This window comes from Ascaphus truei, chromosome 3 (assembly GCF_040206685.1).
Source record: "Ascaphus truei isolate aAscTru1 chromosome 3, aAscTru1.hap1, whole genome shotgun sequence".
Taxonomy (NCBI): domain Eukaryota; kingdom Metazoa; phylum Chordata; class Amphibia; order Anura; family Ascaphidae; genus Ascaphus; species Ascaphus truei.
The window spans coordinates 91,178,074-91,198,558 of NC_134485.1; the positions used below are offsets into that span (position 1 = coordinate 91,178,074).

The 20,485-nt window shown below is 47.3% G+C and overlaps 1 protein-coding gene across 2 annotated transcripts in view; it reads left to right on the forward strand.

Annotated features, from left to right (window-relative positions):
- Positions 1–11,515: 11,515 nt before the first annotated feature.
- PUDP (pseudouridine 5'-phosphatase) overlaps positions 11,516–20,485 on the forward strand; it is a 297,527-nt gene continuing 288,557 nt past the window's right edge. The window contains exon 1 of one of the 2 annotated variants that reach the window (XM_075594567.1): positions 11,516–11,904. The gene's annotated coding sequence lies outside the window, so the exon portion shown is untranslated. The remainder of the gene's footprint in view (positions 11,905–20,485) is intronic. The other variant, XM_075594565.1, reaches the window with a different exon arrangement.

A 20,485-nucleotide genomic window follows, 5' to 3' on the forward strand; every position in this document is an offset into this window, starting at 1 on the left:
TTCACAAAAATAGTCCTTTGTGGCGCTGCAATCCTGGTGCTTGATGGGTTTTTTCTCTGCGATGAATATGTTGGAAAGAATATGACAACAAAACATATGCTGCAAGACATTATATACTACAGAATTCTTGTTATCACCTTATTGTGAAATTCCCACACAATACAGTACCTGGCTAGATCCCCATAACATGTGAACCTTAGGATACCTTACGAAGGTGAATTCCGGGTATATCTGAAGATGTGTGTGTGATAATCTTCAGTAGACCTTATATCGTTTTAGTGATTTACACTTATTAAACAGTGGAAAAGCACCCTGGTGGTGGTAAAGGATGTGGATTTTGATAGAAAAACGTAACTTGTAGCTAATTATTATCATCAGTATACAGCCGCGGCCCCTTTTATTCTCCAACATCTCCAAATTTTTTTGGTGATTTTTTCCCAATGTCACGCACTTCACCCCGTTCATGCCGCGTTCATACCGCATACAGTATATTCAATATTACGGGGGTCACGCGGTAAGCGGCGGAAAGGCACTTATAAAAAATCAGGCATTTTTCCTGCCTCGGATGCATTCCGGGGGGCTCCGGTGCTGCTATTAATGGTATCAGCTCTGGAGACCTCCGGCATCAATCCCAGGCAGGAAAAGGGCCTTTTTTTTTTTCCTGATTCCCCTGCTTAGTGCATAGACCCCTAAACGAGCGCGAAAATACCGGAACATATTCCGGGGGGGAAAAACGCATCTGCCCGCGGTTATCAAAGCTGCGCCGATTCGGCTGCATTAGGATAAAGGCGGCCGCCTCTGTAGATCACACTGAATGAAGAGATCATCGCTTGTGTTCCACATGAAAAATAAAATGGATAACAAGGTGATTACAAGAATTCAGTAGTTTATAATGTATTGAAGCATATGTTTTGTTGTCATATTCTTTCCAACATATTCATAGGAGAGAAAAAACCATCAAGCACTAGGATTTCCGTGCCACAGAGGACTATTTTTGTGTATATTTAATCAAGAAGGACTTTTGAACAGGCCTTCAAGTCTTCAGGGCTGCAGGACACTGGACTTTTTAACTAATTGGTATCATATCTAACATAGTTGTAACACCGTAGGAAAGTCTATATTTGAGCACTAGAGTTGTGTTTTACTTGATATTCAGCATCAGGGTATGTCTTCACAGCCACGATTGAGCTCTGCCACTTCTTCTGACACAGGAGGTAGTCAATTTGGTTTCTGTAATCTCCACTTGGTGATGTAGCTGCCGTTTGGGTTGTTCAAACCAAGTGTTGGTAATCGTTAGCCGATGTTCTTGACAGAATTGAACCAGTCGGTCTCCTGCCTCATTCCACATACCTAAACCGAATCTTCCAGCAATTTTGGGTTCTACCTGTGAGGAACCGTGAGTCGCACGGACTTATGCACATCCCCGCGCAGGTCCTACGTGCTCGCACTCACCTGCGATCCACTCCGGCACCCGTTGCCAGCTTCCCGCAACCTCCCATTCCTTCACGCGCCTCCTCGCACACGCGCAGGTCTCCCCTGTTGGAGCGGCGCCCTCTATTTGTGCGGCGCGCATGCGCGTACCCCGCATGGCAGGATTGGATACCAGATCGCATCACGCGTCAGCAGCACACGTGTGATGCTCACGCGACGCGTCAAGAGTACTCAAGTCCCATTACAATCACATGTCTGCACACTCTTTACCTATCGCTGCTTCTGTGGAGGCTGCACCTCCGCTCCACCCCCTTTGGGGATTGGTTCTTTCTGCCTATATATGCTCAGCTGTGCCACTGGCACTTTGGCTGAGCATAGATTCTTGTTCCCTGTGCTTACCTCTCCTGTGTCTTAGATCTCCTGCCTTTTCCTGCTTGTGTTTACCTGTGTACCGACCGGGCCTGCCTTTGGACATCCGCTTCTCTGGACTACTGATCTCGGCTATCCTCGACCCTCCATTACACTCCTACCCTGACCACGGCTCTGTACCTTGACCATCCTGTTCTCTCCAAACCCGACCTCGGCTATAACTCCTTCTACAATCCGGACCTCTTCTACACTGACCTCAGCAAGTATAACAACAACCCTGATCTCTCCAAACCACGGCCCGGCTACCAAGACCACTCTATATTCTGGACATTGCCCCTGTGTCTGTGGCTGGTGTTTACTTATTCCTATCTCATTCCCGGGTCTCGTCTTGTTTGTGGTGAGCACAGAATAACACTGCCATTGCTCCCACTTTGGAGTTGAAATCGCCAATAATGTAGATAATGTCCTTATTGGATGTTTGGCTTAGTGCATCTTGAAGTTCGCCACAGAACGCTTACACTTCTTCTTCAGATGCGTCTGTGGTTGGATAGTATATTTGCAGAATCATAATGTCACAAGGTTTCTCTCTGATTCGGATGGCCATTATTCGGTCACTGAGTGTCTGATAACTCTTGGTATCTTTGGCAATTTTCTTGTTCACGATAAGGCCCACGCCTTGCCATCTGGTTGTGTCATTGCCAGAATAATACACCGTGTGCTCGCCAGAATTGAAGAAGCGATTGCATGTCCAATGCATTTCACTGATGCCCAATATGTAGATTCATTTTCCTTTTCACAGTGTCCAATTTTCCTGTGTTCAGACCGTTCAAGTTCCAGTCTGGTTTGGTTTGTACAGCGTAGAGTTGCATTACCATTCGGTAACCTGAGTAATATACTCAGAGATTTATTGAACTCTCTATACCCTTTATTACATACATAAGCTGAACAAGTGCATATATACTGGAATCTTTTTGTTTCCGCAAACTGGGAAAAATGTATGTGCTTCTTTTCCCAAAACAAGAGCAGGACAGGCGGAAAGATGCTGTACTAAAATTATATAAGTTAAACGGATCTAGGTGTCTGGGGTAATTACGGCTTTAAATTCCTTTTTTCACCTTGATCACCAGGGCTCGACACATGCACTTGCCCGCTCGCCACGGGTGACTGCATTTTGTCCGCTAGTGAGTGTTTACCTGGGGCGCGGTGCATCTTATCCCCTGCAAATTGTACTCTTTCCTCTGCAGGTCCTGAAAAAATGGCCGTGCGGCATCGAATGACCCTGCATTGCCATGGTAATGTGACATCATAGCGTCCTGTTGCCATGGCAATGTGGCATCATTTGACGCTACACGGCCATTATTTCAGGACCTGTAGGGGAAAGAGTACAATTTGCAGGGGAGAAGATGGAGATTGCCGCACCACGCCGCCGGACCCTGCGTCAGGTTAGAGTCGTGAGGGATGGTGAGGAATTTTTTGTTGGGGGGGCAAGTTACTTTAAGGAAAAACACACTCACTCCCCCGCCCCCCAAGTTTGTCGAGCCCTGCTGATCACATTATTTTATTAAATCTCCAAATATAGTTGACCTCTCTTGCAGTACCTCATGATGTACCACTAATACATTAGCTTTGCAAAAAAAATAAAGTGAACTAATTATTTGGGCAGATTTTTAAAGAATGTGGGGTACTGTACATTAAACATGACCGTGGCCATTTTAGATGTCAAAATAACAAGGTAATCATTTAAAATATAGAAGCCAACAAAAAAGAAGCCCTGATCTACTAAGTGTCAGGATCGGGCTCAGGCTCCGCACCCATGACGCATCTCGTGATGTCACAAGAGTGACACACAGGCGCCGCCAGGAAGTAAACCACAGCAGGAACCGTCTCCAGGCTCCGACCCCGTGATGACACGGGGCAACCTACGGGGCACGCTGGCAATGCGCGGACACAAGCAAACAAGTGGTTAATTCTCTTAATTATTCCTCAGCTGCTGTGCACCCCGCCCCTGCCTATCAGTGGACAGCCTATGTCTGATTGCATTCATTACTCTGCAGCTGTGTGCTTTCCTACCATTGCTGCCTGCCCTTTAATTTCTCAGCCAGCCCTGCTACAAACGTCTGAGCATAAACTTTGGTTTATGTGTCTTGTGCTCCCTCAAGCTACTTGGTTTTGCCTTATCTTGTCTTTCCTTCCTGTTGTGACCTCAGCTCGTACTTGGACTCCTGACTTCTCGGCTCCCTTGACCTCAGCTCGCTTCTGGACTTCCACTCTCTTCTCTCCTCAACCACAGGTATGGATATATGACAATTCTACACTCCCAAACCCAGACCACGGCAAGTACGTTCTACCTACCTGACCTCTACTACCCTGACCCGGCTATATCACCTCCACTCTGCACACCGGACGTGGCTGCTTGGTTGTTGGTAGGTGGCTATTAACATCCCCACCTCAGCCTCGCGGTCCTGCCTTGGTTGTGGTGAGCACTCGTCACACTAAGCAGACATAACTCTTATGTAACCTTGATAGATCACTGGGTCTAGTCCAAGCTCATGGGACTAGAGATGGATAAACCTGTCAAAATGCAGGAGGGGAGGAGGAGGTCTCCAGTTGTATGTGTATATATATCCTCTCAAACCTCCCTTTAAATAAATTAGGGAGACACACTGTGCTGAAAATGGAGCAAAGCTGAGGTACCCTGTGATATATGCAAATGGTTATGAAAAGTATATTTAAATGAGCCACAGCCCAACTATATGATCAATTAACCTTTAAAGTAAAATTAGTTTGATTGAAATAACCTACACCAGACACAAAAATAGGAGTTGGTAAGGCAGTTGCACAATTTCTTAAACCATCATAATAATACAGAACTCAAACCATTATATAATGAAGTTAACCTCTCAGCCAGAGAAACATAATTCATAAATAACAATGGCTACGCTTCACAGCCAGCAACCTAAATTACCATTACAACCAAACCAACAATTTAACCATTCCTGAGACCATGCTTAGAATGAACCTTTTTCCAAACTTGTGCTGTGATAGATAAAAGTTGGCAGTAGAACCAAGTGACTGTAATGACACTCCTAATAATGTATTATTTTTAATATTTAATATAACCTACAAGATATGTATTGAGAGTAATGAACTCCTACGTGTGTCTTACAACATTGAAACAGTTTTAGCTGCCAAAGCCTTAAACATTGATCTAATTCTAGGTCAAAATCTTATGCATTTTCAAAGGGACAATGTTACACACCATAAATATTTCACCTTCTGTCAGTTTGTTTGCTGATGTGGACAATGACCTGTTTAAATCAATTAAGTAATCAACATTAATCAATCGTCTTCTGTTTCCAACTCTTTTACATTTTTCCATACCTCTGATTTGTAATGGTGATTATGATAGTCTTATGATGGTGGGGTTTACTAGTTCTAAATAATTTTAAAAATTATAGATATTTAATTAGACAGTCTGCATTAATATGGCAAATGCTGGCTTGGCAGTCCCTAAGCTACACTAGGAGAGGTTATGTGTAAAAGTTTCAAAGCTGTAGAAATAGGATAAAAGGTTTGGCCTAATGAGTAAAAGCATTGTGGCAGATGTATCAACGTAAAAAAGTGTACATAGAAGTTTGTTTAAAAGCATTGCTCCATTTTCTGCTTGTGATTGTATCAAAGACTGTACATATTACCGTGCTCCTCCCTATAGAAGTTTGCTGCTGGTAAAAAGATAGGCTTTGCATATACAAAAACAACGATTCCTGCGCTTCTACCAATTAGACTAAAATAAAATAGTGATCTCATGAATAAGGGTTATTTTGTTAAACCCTTCAGCCAAAGCGTTATAAGCCTGTGCCATGTCATGAGCAGATAAGCACTGAAGTATTGTATTATATGTTGTGTCATTTTGTATGTTGCGCTGGCCTTTCTGTTTTTGTTTATATTAAAATGCCCTTGTGGAGTATGCAGCAAGGAAAAGGATTGACCTAATATTTGTGAGAGACTGTACATAAATATAATAATTATAGAACTATATATATCTATAGAAGTTTGCTGCTGGTAAAAAGATAGGCCTTACATATACAAAAGTAAACCGAACAATTCTTGTGCTCCTACCAATTAGGCTTAAATAAAATATAGATTGTTATGGGAGACCAGGTTTATCAACACATTTATCATATGATCATATGATTGAGCAAAACAAGGAGGTAAAATAAATTGTAATTTATTTCAGGAAAAGACAAGCGCACAATGTAACACAATTTACACAAAAAATACACTTACTTTGGAAATCTGGGTTAACGCAAACAACCTTTCCTAGTTGCAGGGGCTTATGACCAAGCTTATCCTAGTAATCGTTGAAAACAAACAGAAAAATAATCCAGGCAGCTTTTCCTTCAAGTAGCCTCTTCCTCCTTGAGACTTGTGTAAGGAATCGGGGAATACGTCCTTTGCGACGTGTTCCCTCCTTATCTGTCATATGTCAGACCTTCGCTCTGGCACCAGCTCGTGCATGCACCTCTGCTCTGCTTACAGAGCGTGCACGCACGCACAGCTCTTAGAGTGTGCCACGGAGCTTAGCTCCGCCCCCTCGGACATGCCACACTTTTCTCACGCGTGGCGCGCACACGTGACGACATGCACTGCTCCCCAGCTGCGTGGCAAGTACTCGTTTAGCCCACTTGTCTCCTGCAGCCAATCTTTGCCTCCGCAGAGGCCGCACGAGGGAACTCTTGGCCATCAAACTTGCTCTGCAAGAGTGGAGACACCTCCTGGAGGGTACTGAAAATCCCATATCAATTCTTACGGACCATAAGAATTTATTATATATCGAGGGTGCCCGTCGCCTCGGCTCCCGTCAGGCTCGCTGGGCATTGTTCTTTTCCAGATTCAACTATATCATTTCCTACATTCCTGGCACTAAGAATCTAAAGGCTGACGCCTTTTCCCGTCAATTCGTTAGTGAAGACAAATCCGAAGATATTCCTGAGACCATCCTTCCCGCCATATATGTAATTTTTGCTAACTCTTTTGATGTGCTGGACAAGCTCTTGGAGACTCAGACGCTCATTCCCGAGGGTATGGAAGTGTCGGAGGGTTGTTTGTATGCTGCACCTCAATTTCACCAGAAATTTTTGGAGTGGGGTCATTTCTCTAAGTCGGCCGGTCAACCGGGTACAAAGAGGACTCCGATTTGATCAGACGCACCTTTTGGTGGCCTAATATGTCTAAAGATATCAAGGAACTCATTAACTCCTGTTCCATCTGTGCTCGAAATAAGTCTGCTCGCAACAAGCCGTCTGGTCTGCTTCATCCCTTACCTATTCCGGACCGACCGTGGACCCACCTCTCAATGGACTTTATTGTTGAGCTTCCTGTTTCTCGTGGGCTGAATACTATTCTCGTTATTGTGGATAGGTTTTCCAAACAGACCCATTTCATTCCTCTCAAGGGTCTTCCTAACTCTGCCACCTTGGCAGATTTATATCAAGGAGATATTTCGTATTCATGGACTCCCACTCTCTATAGTGTCTAATCAGGGGTCACAGTTCGTCTTGAAATTTTGGCATGCCTTCGCTCAAAGGTTGGAGATCCCTCTTCTTTTTTCTTCTGGGTATCATCCTCAAACCGAAAGAACAAACCAGTCACTAGAGCGATACCTGCAATGCTTTATTTCTGATGCACAGGAGAACTGGGTGGAACTACTCCCATGGGCCGAATTCGCTCATAACTCACTCAGAAATCAGTTTACTCAAGAGTGCCCGTTTTTTTTATTATAAATTATGGGTTTCATCTGGCGTGCCTTCCCATCTCTTCCAACCCTTCCGGAGTTCCAGCAGCAAATTACAGAGTGAACTCGCTCCAAGATTCTTGGAAGAGGATTTAAAGGACTCTGCAGTACTCAGACAAAAGACACAGGCGGATCGCCATTGCCATGAGGCACCCAAATTTAGGCCAGGAGACAAAGTGTGGCTTTCTTCTAAGAACTTAAGATTGAAGACGTCTACACTGAAACTGGCTCCAAGATTCCTGGGCCCATTCACTCAAACAGGTCAATCCTGTGAACAGCGAATTGTGTTACCAGCTTCTACTTACCTTGGTAGCTGGCATACACACAAGTGTATCTTTTCCGGTCGCGAACACCAAAACGGACAGGCATCCGCAGACGGCTACGGAGGGCTTCATTCCTACGCATGCGCACTACGCTCCTAACCACGCTTACACTCGTGGAGGCTAGATTGCAGCTAGTGCTACAGAGTCAGCCCCAGCGCGCGGGACTGTTATCTGGAAGGATTTGAATATTGCCCCTGTATACCCTCTCGAGTGATGCCTAACTGAAGAGGATATCGCTTAGATCGGGATGTATTAAAGTTTTACTATATGTAAGTGTTTACTTTTCTCTATTTTTTATAATACACTATATTACTCTTACCTTGGTGCGCTCCTGTGTTCCTTTTTTCTTGGTTGGAGCCACAGATCCACAGAGGTCGGTCCCCGCGACAGCAGGGGAGTGCCCCTCCCGGGAGCAGACGCCGAATAACAGCATATTACCGTTACCAAGAGGAATGCTTGGAGCAGACCGGCCATGACGAGAGGGGATACTCTCTAATTATCCACTGCCCGTTACCTTCTTGCTTCCGGTAAGCGGGTATTCCAGCTACAGCAGGAGTGTATTAATGGGACCTATTCATTCTCTTTCTTAGCAATAATATTTGCGTTTTATATATTGTGTTTTATTAAATGTGTATTTTATAACTATCAGTCACCTGTCTGTTCTCAGCATTTGTTGTTTTATTGTGATTTTGTGTATGTGGGTTTATTTGTTTTGGTAATCATACAGTATTATGCTATGTTATTTCATTTATTTTCATTCCATGTTTGATCATCAACACGTGGAATACTCCATTGGACCTACCAGTGCCATCGATTCTTGTTGTATATATCCTTTATTTATGTGTTGATATATGTGCTGAGCGCCAGGGATATAACACTCTTTCCACTCCATCTTTCTGACCTGGGGTCGGAGTTATATCATAGGCAGCCAGCCATTCTGTTTTAGAAACTAGCGCTTCCTTATTCGTTTTTCTGTAGTACTTATTACAAGCCTAACAAACCAAAACAATGTAATTCCTCCTATCAAGATAAACATTAATATAAAACACAGATATTTACAGATTTACAAGTGTTCCCTTCTGAAACCCTGACGAAATGATGGGCCGCTTTAACCCCTGACATAGCGAATGCCAGCCTCCTTAAAAAAAAATCACCCTATGGGTAAAAGTTGTGCCGCAAACACATTTACACCAACTATCTCAGTTTCTTCTATGGCAGCCTAAACGTCTCAATCGTATCCACCACAATGCCGACAGATTACGGGCCCTCCATTTTCTCCCTATTCAACGGCACCCACAATACTCCATCAACTCCTGAGTCAGCTAGATATCAAGCTTTAAACAATTCAAAGAGGACTTTTTGGCTTTTAAAATGACAAATTAAAAAAAGTTCTTACTGATTACAAGGAAGACAATATTTATGGTTTAAGAAAGAACAACATACTTTTTGTCCACGTTTACATCAATTACTTCTTTTCATCAGATCACCATTGGCAAAAACAAGAAATTCCCCGCAAACTAGATCCAGGGTTCCGATATCTTATAGAGAACTCAGTAGTTTTTTATTTAATTGTTATTGTCAGACGAGTTGACAGTTCTATCAAAAGGTTTGACTTTTGTACCAACCACTTGTTTTAATCGCTTTCATTTTGAAGTGGATACGTTTTAAACCTCTGTTTAATTTGAAGTCTTTTTTTGCAGGTAATGTGGGTACTCATGGAGCAAGTTCCAACATGTTCAAATGCAGATCACAGTTTATGCCTCCGGTACTTAATGCATCTGTGAGTACTGCACCTATCTTGTTAAAATAAATGAATAAGACATTTTTTTCATGTACTGTATAGTATGAGAATAAATTGACGCGTAAAAAGTATTTTGCATTACAATTTCTCTCTAGGGATGCAACACTCATAATTAAACCAGTAGATAAGGAGAGTGGGGTTGTTGTGAATTTCTATGAGAAGTATAAAAGAGAGGTTTTAACTCAACTAAGTGATTCTACATGTTATCAGCCTCTGACTCATGATTGTACCTTGGACTACAAGCAGGAGATTGATACAGTAGATATGAAGATGGCCTTGGATAATGACTGGATAACGATGTTGCTGTTGTTTTAATGCAGAAATATCCTATGCGACCGTAATTGCAGCTACTGACTCTTTTACAGCTGTTGGCTCAGTGTGTGGATTATTAACTACAAAGATGTTATTAGAATTCCATCATATATTAAGGATACATCAGATTTTCTGGAAAAGCTATGGGGATATCATTTTGATCACATACTGCTCTAGTGGTTACAATGGACATTTCCTCTCTCTACATAAATATCTTATATAAAAGGGGGTATAAAATAAGTGAGGCTTGTACTACATCATGACAACCCCACTGCCCACTACATTTTAGATGACATTCTTGCAATTAGTCCAGTATAAAAACTATTTAAAATTTTAGAGGCAGTTTTTTTTTCTGCAGACCCAAGGCACTTTAATGGGCAGTAGCCTTTGCTTCTGCATAACTGAATATATACACGGGAGCATATGAAGAAAAGTACAGCATGTCATGAAAAGCCCATATGCACAATACATCAAACTTTTTTTTATTATTTGGCAGGGTTCTGAACAGCAGTTGAGGACCTCTTGACATCCTTGCTGGACTCATCTATGTAGTACTACTGTAGATTTATAATATTTTTAGATTTATATTGTGATTTTGAGTGCCAGTTCATATTGTTTTATTTGACAATTTTTGTAGTCCCTTATGTTGACCTAGATCACCTTCTTTGGCAAGGTTTTTTTTTTTTTTTTTTTTTTTTTTAACCTGCTAGTTCTTTTTGAAGTGAAACTTCTTTAGCGGCGTGAATGTAGTTGATTGGAGACGGAAGTCAGTGGTGACGGAAGTGACATCATTCCTGGCAGAAGAGGCCATCAGCATAGCCAGCTTCCACCAGGAGGAGTCAGCACTGGACGGACGGACACACACACACACACCACAACCTTCCCCACCAACGGTGATCTGCTGAACACCCTCCCTGCCCACCTCTCCCCCGTGATGTGCCGAACCCCCCCCCCAGTGAGCTGCAGAGCACCCCCCATGTCCCCGTTCCTCCGCTGGTGGTCTGGCTGCTGCAGGACACATACAGCCGTGTCCGGAGCTCCGCCTGGGGAGAGAGTGGGGGCTGCTCTGACTGTGCCTCAGTACCTCTGCCCGGGAGAAGGAGAGAGGGGGGCTGCTCCGGCAGAAGGTACCAGCAGCAGGCTGGCTGGCTGGCTGGCTGGCTGCAGCAGGACACTCACAGCCGTGTCCGCAGCTCTGACGAGGGTGGGGAGCATCAAGAGAGAGGGGACACAGAGAAAGACACACATACGAGAGACACACACACTGACTGACACATACTGTACTCACACACACACGGAATACAGTTACTATAGCTAAAACACGTGTTCTAAGTCAAATTTCTTTGCGTTTTGGCTCTAAAATTGTATTTTGATTTTTAATTAAAACATCACCATTACAAATACAATTTCTGTGACAAAAGACAAAGAAGTTTCACTTAAAATGTGCGTGATCGGCACACACAGTCTATTACTGTTTTGTATTTTTTTGTTGTTTTATATTATCTATGGAATAATTAAGGCAAGAATTTCAAGCTATTTCTTTAAAAGCTGAAACTTTCACCTATAGTGACTGAGACATTGAGAGGATCCTTCTTAAACCTACCCCTCAAGAAGCTTTTGGTCCAGATACTTCACGTGATATACGGAGAGATCTTGAAAATTTTAAATTGAAGGAAATTGAGCTATATCTCCATGGATTAGTTTAAACTGAATATTTTAAGGAGAAACATATGATACGTGGTTTCCGTATCCAAAATCAACCAACAATAATCAGATACAATCAGGAGTTTTGCACCCATTGGGATATTAAATAAGGAATCGTTGGATCTCATACTATTAGTTATCAAAGAAGTTACAGTACTCAAGTTACCAAGGTAAGTCATAATTTTCTCAAAACTGAGGTTCAAATCGATCATTTGAAAACTAGAGGTCATTAACCCCACTGGTCGGTCAGCTAGATATCAAGCTGCAAAAATCAATGCCCTCATTTAATCAGATCCCCATTGGCAACCACTGAAATAACACATCGGAAGCTGAGGGTTTATCTACTTCGAAGTCAGGTTCAGTTCTGGGACATTCTAACCCAATTCTTTTAGGCCAAAGCAGAAAACAAGAAGGGTTAGGAGACAAAAGAAAAACAAGGAATCCCCTGTGAACCAGATACAGGGTTAAAGCTGCAGACCAAGCAATATCCTATATGTGTTTTTTTATTTTTTATTAAATAAATCAGTTCTGTACTGTAAGAGATGTGTGCAGAGGTGTATTTAATGTAGACCGATTGGGGTGAAATTAAATCCAGGCTTTATTGTGCCTGTTGTTTTAACAAGACAAAACATTAAAAATAAATAAAATAGAGAGACTTCCGGTGACGTCACCAGGGATGGCTGGGTGAATGAGGAGCTCCGTGGATCTACTGCATAAGATACCAAAAAAAAAGGCACCTAAAAGCAAGAAATTTCCCCTCAATTTAACCCATAAGCAGAGATAAACGCTCCCCAAGATGACATCGAAGGGAAAGAAACAGACTGCTCATGGAAGTGCTAACTTTTTCTCGCCGCATCAGAAGAAAGCAGAGGAGCCTGCAAAGAGGCAAGATGGCGGCGGAGCACGCGGCCCTCCGACCCCCTCGTGTGCCGGAGACCCGGTGAGAGACCACCCAGAGTCAAGAGAACCCCTAACAAGGGGCTACATGGAGGAACTCTTTGCCTCGATGCACGAAAAGCTGCATCTGTCCCTAAAAACGGACATTAAGGAGGCAGTGCGGGACATCAGGGAAGAAATTGCCTCCCTAACAACCAGGGCAGCTGAAACGGAAACCAAGGTGGAGGGAGCCCTGAGCCGACAGACGGCGATGGAGGAAGAAATTGCCCACCTAAGGGAGGAAATCGAGGCCTTAAGGGAGAACCAGGAAGAACAAGAAAATAGGGATAGACGACAGAACATCAGAATAAGGAATGTCCCTGAAGCGGTCTCCCCAACACAAATAAAAACTTACCTCCTTGAACTGTTTGAAATGATTTGTGGAGATATACCAGAGAGGGATCTCGAAATCGATAGGCCCACCGAGCCCTGGGGCCCAAATCAGATGACCCAAAGAGAAGACGGGATATAATTGTGAAGCTACACAGCTATTCTACCAAAGAAAGACTCCTAACAGCCAGTCGCGAGATAGAACCCCTCACCTTCAAGGACGAACCTATCCAACTGTACAGCGACCTATCGAGGATGACAGTACTACGACGCAAGGAGCTGAAACCCTTAACATCCTTCCTACGAGAAAAGGAAGTGAAATATAGATGGGGCTTCCCATTTAAATTGGTTGTTAACAAGGGGGGACGGTTCTTCACGATGAAGCACCCCGAGGACATGTCACCATTCGCCCAAGCTTTAGGCCTAACACCCCCTCCGTCATGGATGTCGACCCCCCCACATCGGGGGCGCGAGGAAGAGAGAGACGGCCCAGCTCGAGCATCTGAGAGGATTGCCGCCCTCCAACAGCGAACAAAAGACAAATAAATAAATAAACAAATCTGGACTTACCTCGGGACCCCTGGATGGAAGAGCTGCGGAGATCACCCCCCACTCCGAGGACGGAGCCTCACTGCGACTTCCCCGGAGGACGGATGCCACGTGGATCGCTCGGCGGTTCCCTTCCCGCGAGATGAGGAGCCACCGCGCGATCTCCTGACCCCGGCGTTCAAACCCGAGAAATTCCCCAGCAGGACATCTCGCCTCGCCGAGTGATGGGAGCAGCCACTTGGTTCCGGCCCCGAGATTTCGGCACCCCGGCTGGGGATTTGCGCTGATGACGCAAGGGAACCAGTGACTGCCTAGCTCCGTCGATCATGAGAAGGTGGAGGGCTCGTGGGGGTTTCCGTGGGGGCGGCGGGGGGATCCTTACTACAGCCTCTGAACGAGAAGGGTTCGCAAAGCCATGCTGCCCTCCCTCTGCCCCCCTGGGTGCCCCCCCCCCTATGTACAACGGGGAAGTCCCCCCCCGAATAATTACATAATAGTGTGAGGCTATACAGGACGGGGTGTCCCCAGCGGGGGAAAAATAATAATGAGTGTTCAATACGCATTAGGACTGTCCTGGTAACCCCCTAAAGCTGACAGGCGAATAAAAGTGTAACGGGACAGAGCCCCACCTGTTAGCCTCCACCGACACATATAAACAGGCTATAGCAGCCCCCCCCCCCTCCAGCGCCTCCCCCCCTCCAGCGGCTCCCCCCCCCCTCCGGCGGCTCCCCCCCCCCTCCGGCAGCTCCCCCCCCTCCGGCGGTCCCCCCCCCTCCAGCAGCTCCCCCCCCCTCCAGCGGCTCCCCCCCTCCAGCGGCTCCCCCCCTCCAGCGGCTCTCCCCCCCCCTCCAGCGGCTCCCCCCCCCCTCCAGCGGCTCCCCCCCCCTCCAGCGGCCCCCCCCCTCCAGCGGCTCCCCCCCCCCTCCAGCGGCTCCCCCCCCCCTCCAGCGGCTCCCCCCCCCCCAATAGCTCCCCCCGAAGCGCTAAGGAAAGAGCCCAACGGGGACAAATCATAACATATACGGAAGGTATACACGCAATTGACATAAGATGAGCGCCATCTGCTGGATAAGCCATATATCACCAGGTCTGTTCTTCAATTCGAAAAATAAATACATGATACCGACGACATGTGAATGTATATGGAATTTTGCAGCCTCTCCCCCATCCTCTCCCCCCCCCTCCCTTCCCCCCTCTCCCCCCCTCCCCTCCCTCTCCCCCCTCTCCCCCCTCCCTCTCCCCCCTCCCTCTCCCCCCCCTCCCTCCTCCCCCCCCTCCTCTCCCCCCTCCTCCTCCTCCCCCCCCTCCCTCCCTCCCCCCTCCCTCCCCCCTTCTCTCCCCCCCTCTCCTCCCCTCCCTCCCCCTCTCCTCTCCCCCCCTCCCTCCCCCTCCTCTCCCCCCCTCCCTCCCCCCTCCTCTCCCCCCCCCCTCTCCCCCCCCTCCCCTTTCCTCTCCCCCCCCTCCTCTCCCCCCCTCCCCTCCTCCTCTCCCCCCCTCCCTCCTCCTCTCCCCCCTCCTCTCCCCCTTCCCCCCTCCTCCTCTCCCCCCTCCCCCTCCCCCCCTCCTCCTCTCCCCCCTCCCCCCCTCCTCCTCTCCCCCCCTCCCCCCCTCCTCCTCTCCCCCCCTCCTCCCCTCCCCCCCTCCTCTCTCCCCTCCTCTCCCACCCTCCTCCCCTCCCCCCCTCCTCTCTCCCCCTTCTCCTCCCCTCCCTCCCCTCCTCCCTCCCCCCTTCTCCTCCCCCCTCCACCTCCCCCCCTTCTCCTCCCTCCCCTCCTCCCTCCTCCCTCCCCTCCTCCCTCCCCCCTCCCCTCCTCCCTCCCCTCCTCCCCTCCTCTCTCCCCCCTCCCTCCCCCCCTCCCCTCCTCTCCCCTCCTCTCTCCCCCCCTCCCCTCCCCCCCTCCTCCCCTCCTCCCTCCCCCTCCCTCCCCCCTCTCTCCCCCCCTCCCCTCCTCTCTCCCCCCCTCCCCTCCCCTCCTCCCTCCCCCCTCCCTCTCTCCCCCCCTCCCCTCCTCTCTCCCCCCCTCCCCTCCTCCCTCCTCCCCTCCTCTCTCCCCCCCTCCCCTCCTCCCTCCCCCCTCCTCCCTCCCTCCCCCCTCCCCCCCATCCCTCCCTCCCCTTTCCCCCTCCCTCCCCCCCACCCCCCTCCCTCCCCCCCTCCCCCCTCCCTCCCCCCTCCCTTTCCCCTCCCTCCCCCTTTCCCCTCCCCCTCCCTCCCCCCCCTTTCCCCTCCCCCCTCCCCCTCCCCCCTCCCCCTCCCTCCCCCTTTCCCCTCCCCCTCTCCCCCCTTCCTTCCCCTACCTCCCCTCCTCCCCACCCCCCCTTCCTTCCCCTACCTCCCCTCCTCCCCACCCCCCCTTCCTTCCCCTACCTCCCCTCCTCCCCACCCCCCCTACCCGCCAGCATGGGTGCTCCAAATTAAAGCATAAGTTATACAGTATGTGCACTGACACCCCAAAGGGGGAATGTTGAAAGTTATTGAAATGTGTTGAATCCGGTTTTAGGCTCACACAGCCACTCCGAGTTGAAAATATGTTATAATATAATATGAGACCACCCCTGACCTACTCATATAAGATATGTTCCCTATTCTCTCCCCCCCACCTTTCATCCACCTCCCCCCTCCTCTCCCCCTCCCCCCCTCCTCTCCCCCCTCCCTCCCTCCCCCTCCTCCCCCCTCCTTCCCCTCCCTCCCCCTCCCCCCTTCCATGTCCCTCCCCTTCCCCCTCCCCCCCTCCCCTCCCCCCTTCCTTCCCCTCCCCCCTCTCCCCTCTTCCTTCCCCTCCCCCCCCTCCTCCCCACCCGCCCTACCCGCCAGCATGGGTGCTCCAAATTAAAGCATAAGTTATACAGTATGTGCACTGACACCCCAAAGGGGGAATGTTGAAAGTTATTGAAATGTGTTGAATCTGGTTCTAGGCTCACACAGCCACTCCGAGTTGAAAAGATGTTATAATATAATATGAGACCACCCCTGACCTACTCATATAAGATATGTTCCTTATTCTCTCCCCCCCCACCTCCATCCCCCCCCTCCCTTCCTCCCCCCTCCCCCTCTCTCCCTCCCCCTCTCCTCCCCCCCCCTCACTCCCACCCTCGCCCTCCACCTCCCTCCCCCCTCGCCACCCCCCCCTCACTCCCACCCTCGCCCCCCCCCTCGCCACCCCCCTCCCTCCCCCCCTCGCCACCCCCCCTCACTCCCACCCTCACCCCCCCCCTGTTTTGCCAGCACAGGTGTTCCAAATTAAACATAAGTTATATGTACACTGTGGCCCCAAAGGGAAATGTTGAAAGTTATTGAAATGTGATGATTCTAGCTTGTGGCCCACGTATCTCCTCTGTGCTGAATGTGGCTATAATATGTCATGGGGCCCCCTTTGGACTACTCATACAAACACGTTCCCTATCCTAACCCCTCCCCCACCATTCACCCCTTCCCCTCCTCCGCCCGCTATCACTTCCCCCTCTGCCCTCTCCCTCCCTCCCTCTCACCTCTCACCCCAGCCTCCCCTTCCTCTCCTCCCACCCTCCACCTTATCCCAACCCCCCGACCAAATATTCCCTCTCCGCCACACTAACCAACTTGAACCTAACCGGCCCTCCTACTCGTGACTCCAACATTAAACCCAAGTCAGAAACAAGGTGTACTCAAAAACACTAGGTAAAGGTCCACGTCTCCCTGCCCGACCAGAGAGGAGACAGACCCGGAACCACCTCCCAAGGGCCTTAAGCCCAACAACCGGCTAGTAGACTACCGGTCACTACTTGTACTAGGCCACTCAAAAGCCTAGTCCTTTTCATTTTCTTCTCCACAACCCCTGCTGATACTGTCCCAGCAGAACTTCCACCCCCCTACCCACCCCTGTACTTCCCCTCCCCCCTCCTCCCCCCCCTTCCCCTGGGGAGGCGACCCAAACGTAGAGACACACGCCCCACAGACCGCACGGCCCCACACCCTAAAGGAAATAAACGAAGCGCTAAGCAGGACCTCGCCGTTGGGAAAAGTGAGGCCCTAAAAAACTATGCTGATAAAGCTCCTATGGCTAGCATATCTGCAATTAAATTGGTCTCTCTTAATGTAAAAGGTCTACAAAATAATAGAAAAAGACGATTAGCTCTTCAAGAAATGAAGAGATCCGGTGGAGATATCATTTTCCTCCAGGAGACGCATTTTACATCTCAGGATCCGCCTAAAACATTCCAAAATGCATTCCCCTTGGGGTTTTATTCCTCATTTAGCAGTAAAAAAAGGGGAGTTGCAATTTTAGTCCGCCAAGGAACCCCATTCAATTTAACAAAAACAGTAACAGATCCAGAGGGTAGATTCCTTGTGGTGTATGGCACACTCACGGGTACGGAAATCGCTCTGGTCAATCTATATGCCCCAAATGAAAACCAGATAGTATTTCTGAAAAAAGTACTAGAGGACTTAGACCCGAGATACCTGTCATCAGTGATAGTGGGGGGAGACCTGAACATGGCCCTTGACCCAACAGAAGATAAATCATCCACCCCAGGCCGACCACACCTGCCCCAATCCCTTAGCAAAGGGAAGAGATTCAGAGAAATACTAAAGGAATTTTCCTTGATGGATATATGGAGAACCCAACATCAGGGCCAAAGAGACTACACATTCTTCTCAGCACCTCACCAGACCTATTCTCGTATTGATTACTTTCTGGGATCCAGAAATATCCTAGAGGCCTCAGTAGGCTCAGACATAGGCCCAACGTCCTGGTCAGATCATGCGCCAATCACTTTAACCCTATCGGTCCCCTTCATAAAAACATTCTCCTACAATTGGAAATTAAATGACACACTGCTAAATTGCCCAGAGGTGGAGAGAAAGATCAAAAAGGCCCTTAAGGAGTACTTCATTAACAATTGTGGTACGGTCTCATCTCCTGCAATACTGTGGGAAGCCCATAAGGCTGCAATCAGAGGTAACTTTATCTCAATTGCCTCCCACAAGAAAAAAGTCAAGGCAAAAATAACAAAGGATCTGACAGAGAAAATAACCAATTTGGAACAACAACATAAAATTAACCCTTCAAAAAGAATCTATAAAGCCCTGATCACCGCTAGAAATGAGTTAAAGAACATCCAACTTGAAAGGGTGGAAAAGGCCCTCAAATGGACAAACCAGAGGTATTACGATAAGGGTAATAAGGCTGATAGACTGTTGGCCTCTAAACTAAGAGGCGTACAAAAAAGATCCCAGATCACGGCGATCAGAAAGGGGTCTGGTGAGGTGCTATATAACGAGAAGAAAATAGGGGACGAATTCACTAAATTTTATACTAAACTCTACAATTTGAAGACTCAAAAGGGGGCCTCAGAGTCGGCAAAGGCGGAAGCAATCTTAAGCTATCTAGCTGATTGTGATCTACCCAAGTTGACGGAGGAAGAAAATTCCCACCTCAACTCCAAAATCACGAAAGAAGAACTGATATCCGCGGTAAAGGTCTCTAAAACATCCAAAGCACCAGGCCCAGATGGCTTCTCCAATACCTATTATAAAAAGTTCCTCCCAATCCTGACCCCGCATTTGATGAACCTGTTTAACTCATTCCTGGAAGGGAACCCGATCCCTTCATCAATGTCCCTAGCTAACCTGGCCATTATTCATAAAGAGGGGAAAGACCCAACACAGTGTGGGAGCTACAGACCCATTTCACTTTTAAATAATGATTTGAAACTATATAGTAAAATCCTGGCGAATCGGTTGAACCCCATTCTGCCAAGATTAATAAATATAGACCAGGTTGGGTTCGTCCAAGGGCGTCAAGCCTCGGACAATACCAGAAAGATTTTTGACATCATTGAACACGTCCATCTTACAAACTCCAAGGCAATGCTATTAAGTTTAGATGCAGAGAAGGCATTTGATAGAATTGATTGGCTTTTCCTCACTAAAACGTTGGAGAAATTCGGTTTCAAAGATACATACCTAGAAGGAGTAAAGGCGTTGTACCAAAACCCGTCAGCAATTGTAAAACTACCAGGAGGAAACTCAGAGAGATTCCAAATAAAAAATGGTACAAGACAGGGATGCCCCTTGTCCCCCCTCCTCTTTGCTCTCACTATAGAACCCTTGGCGGCTAAAATTCGAAACAATATAAATATCCAGGGCATAACGATTGGAAAAATAAATTATAAGATCTCCCTGTTTGCCGATGATATCATTCTAACGCTAACCAAGCCTCAGACCTCCCTTCCCAATCTTCAGAAGGAGCTCGAGGACTTTGGAGGTATATCAGGATACAAAATTAATAGTGATAAATCGGAGGCCCTAAACATCAGTCTAACAGAGCCAGAAGTGAAACTAATCAAAATAAACTTTGCATACAAATGGAGCCCTTCACACATCAAATACCTGGGAGTGAATGTATCAAGGGACTACCAGTCACTATATCAGTGTAACTACCCAGCTCTCTTTGACAAAATCAAAAAGGATTTGAGCAAATGGGAAGATTACCAAATATCATGGATCGGAAGGATGATATCGCTAAAAATTAATATTCTCCCAAGATTACTGTATTATTTCCAAACCCTTCCGGTCCATGTCCCCGGCTCAGAGCTTAAAAACATCCAAAACAGGATGTTCCATTTCATTTGGCAAGGCAAGGCAAAAGACCCAGAGTAGCCCGATCAGTTCTGCTGTCATCACGGGGGAGAGGGGGCATGGGAGTCCCGGATATCCAAAAATATTATCAGGCTGCTCAACTAAAGCAAGCGGTACTATGGAACGCAGACTCGACCCAAAGATGTTGGCTCCAAATAGAAACATTCTATGCTAAAATGCCTTCTCTGCCAGCATGCCTATGGAGTATGGAAAGGGGAGACATGCCACCGCAAAAATTTAAACTAAGAACAGCAAGGCACACATGGGAAGTTTGGCTAAAAACTAAAAACAAATATAAGCTCGCCTCCACGGGC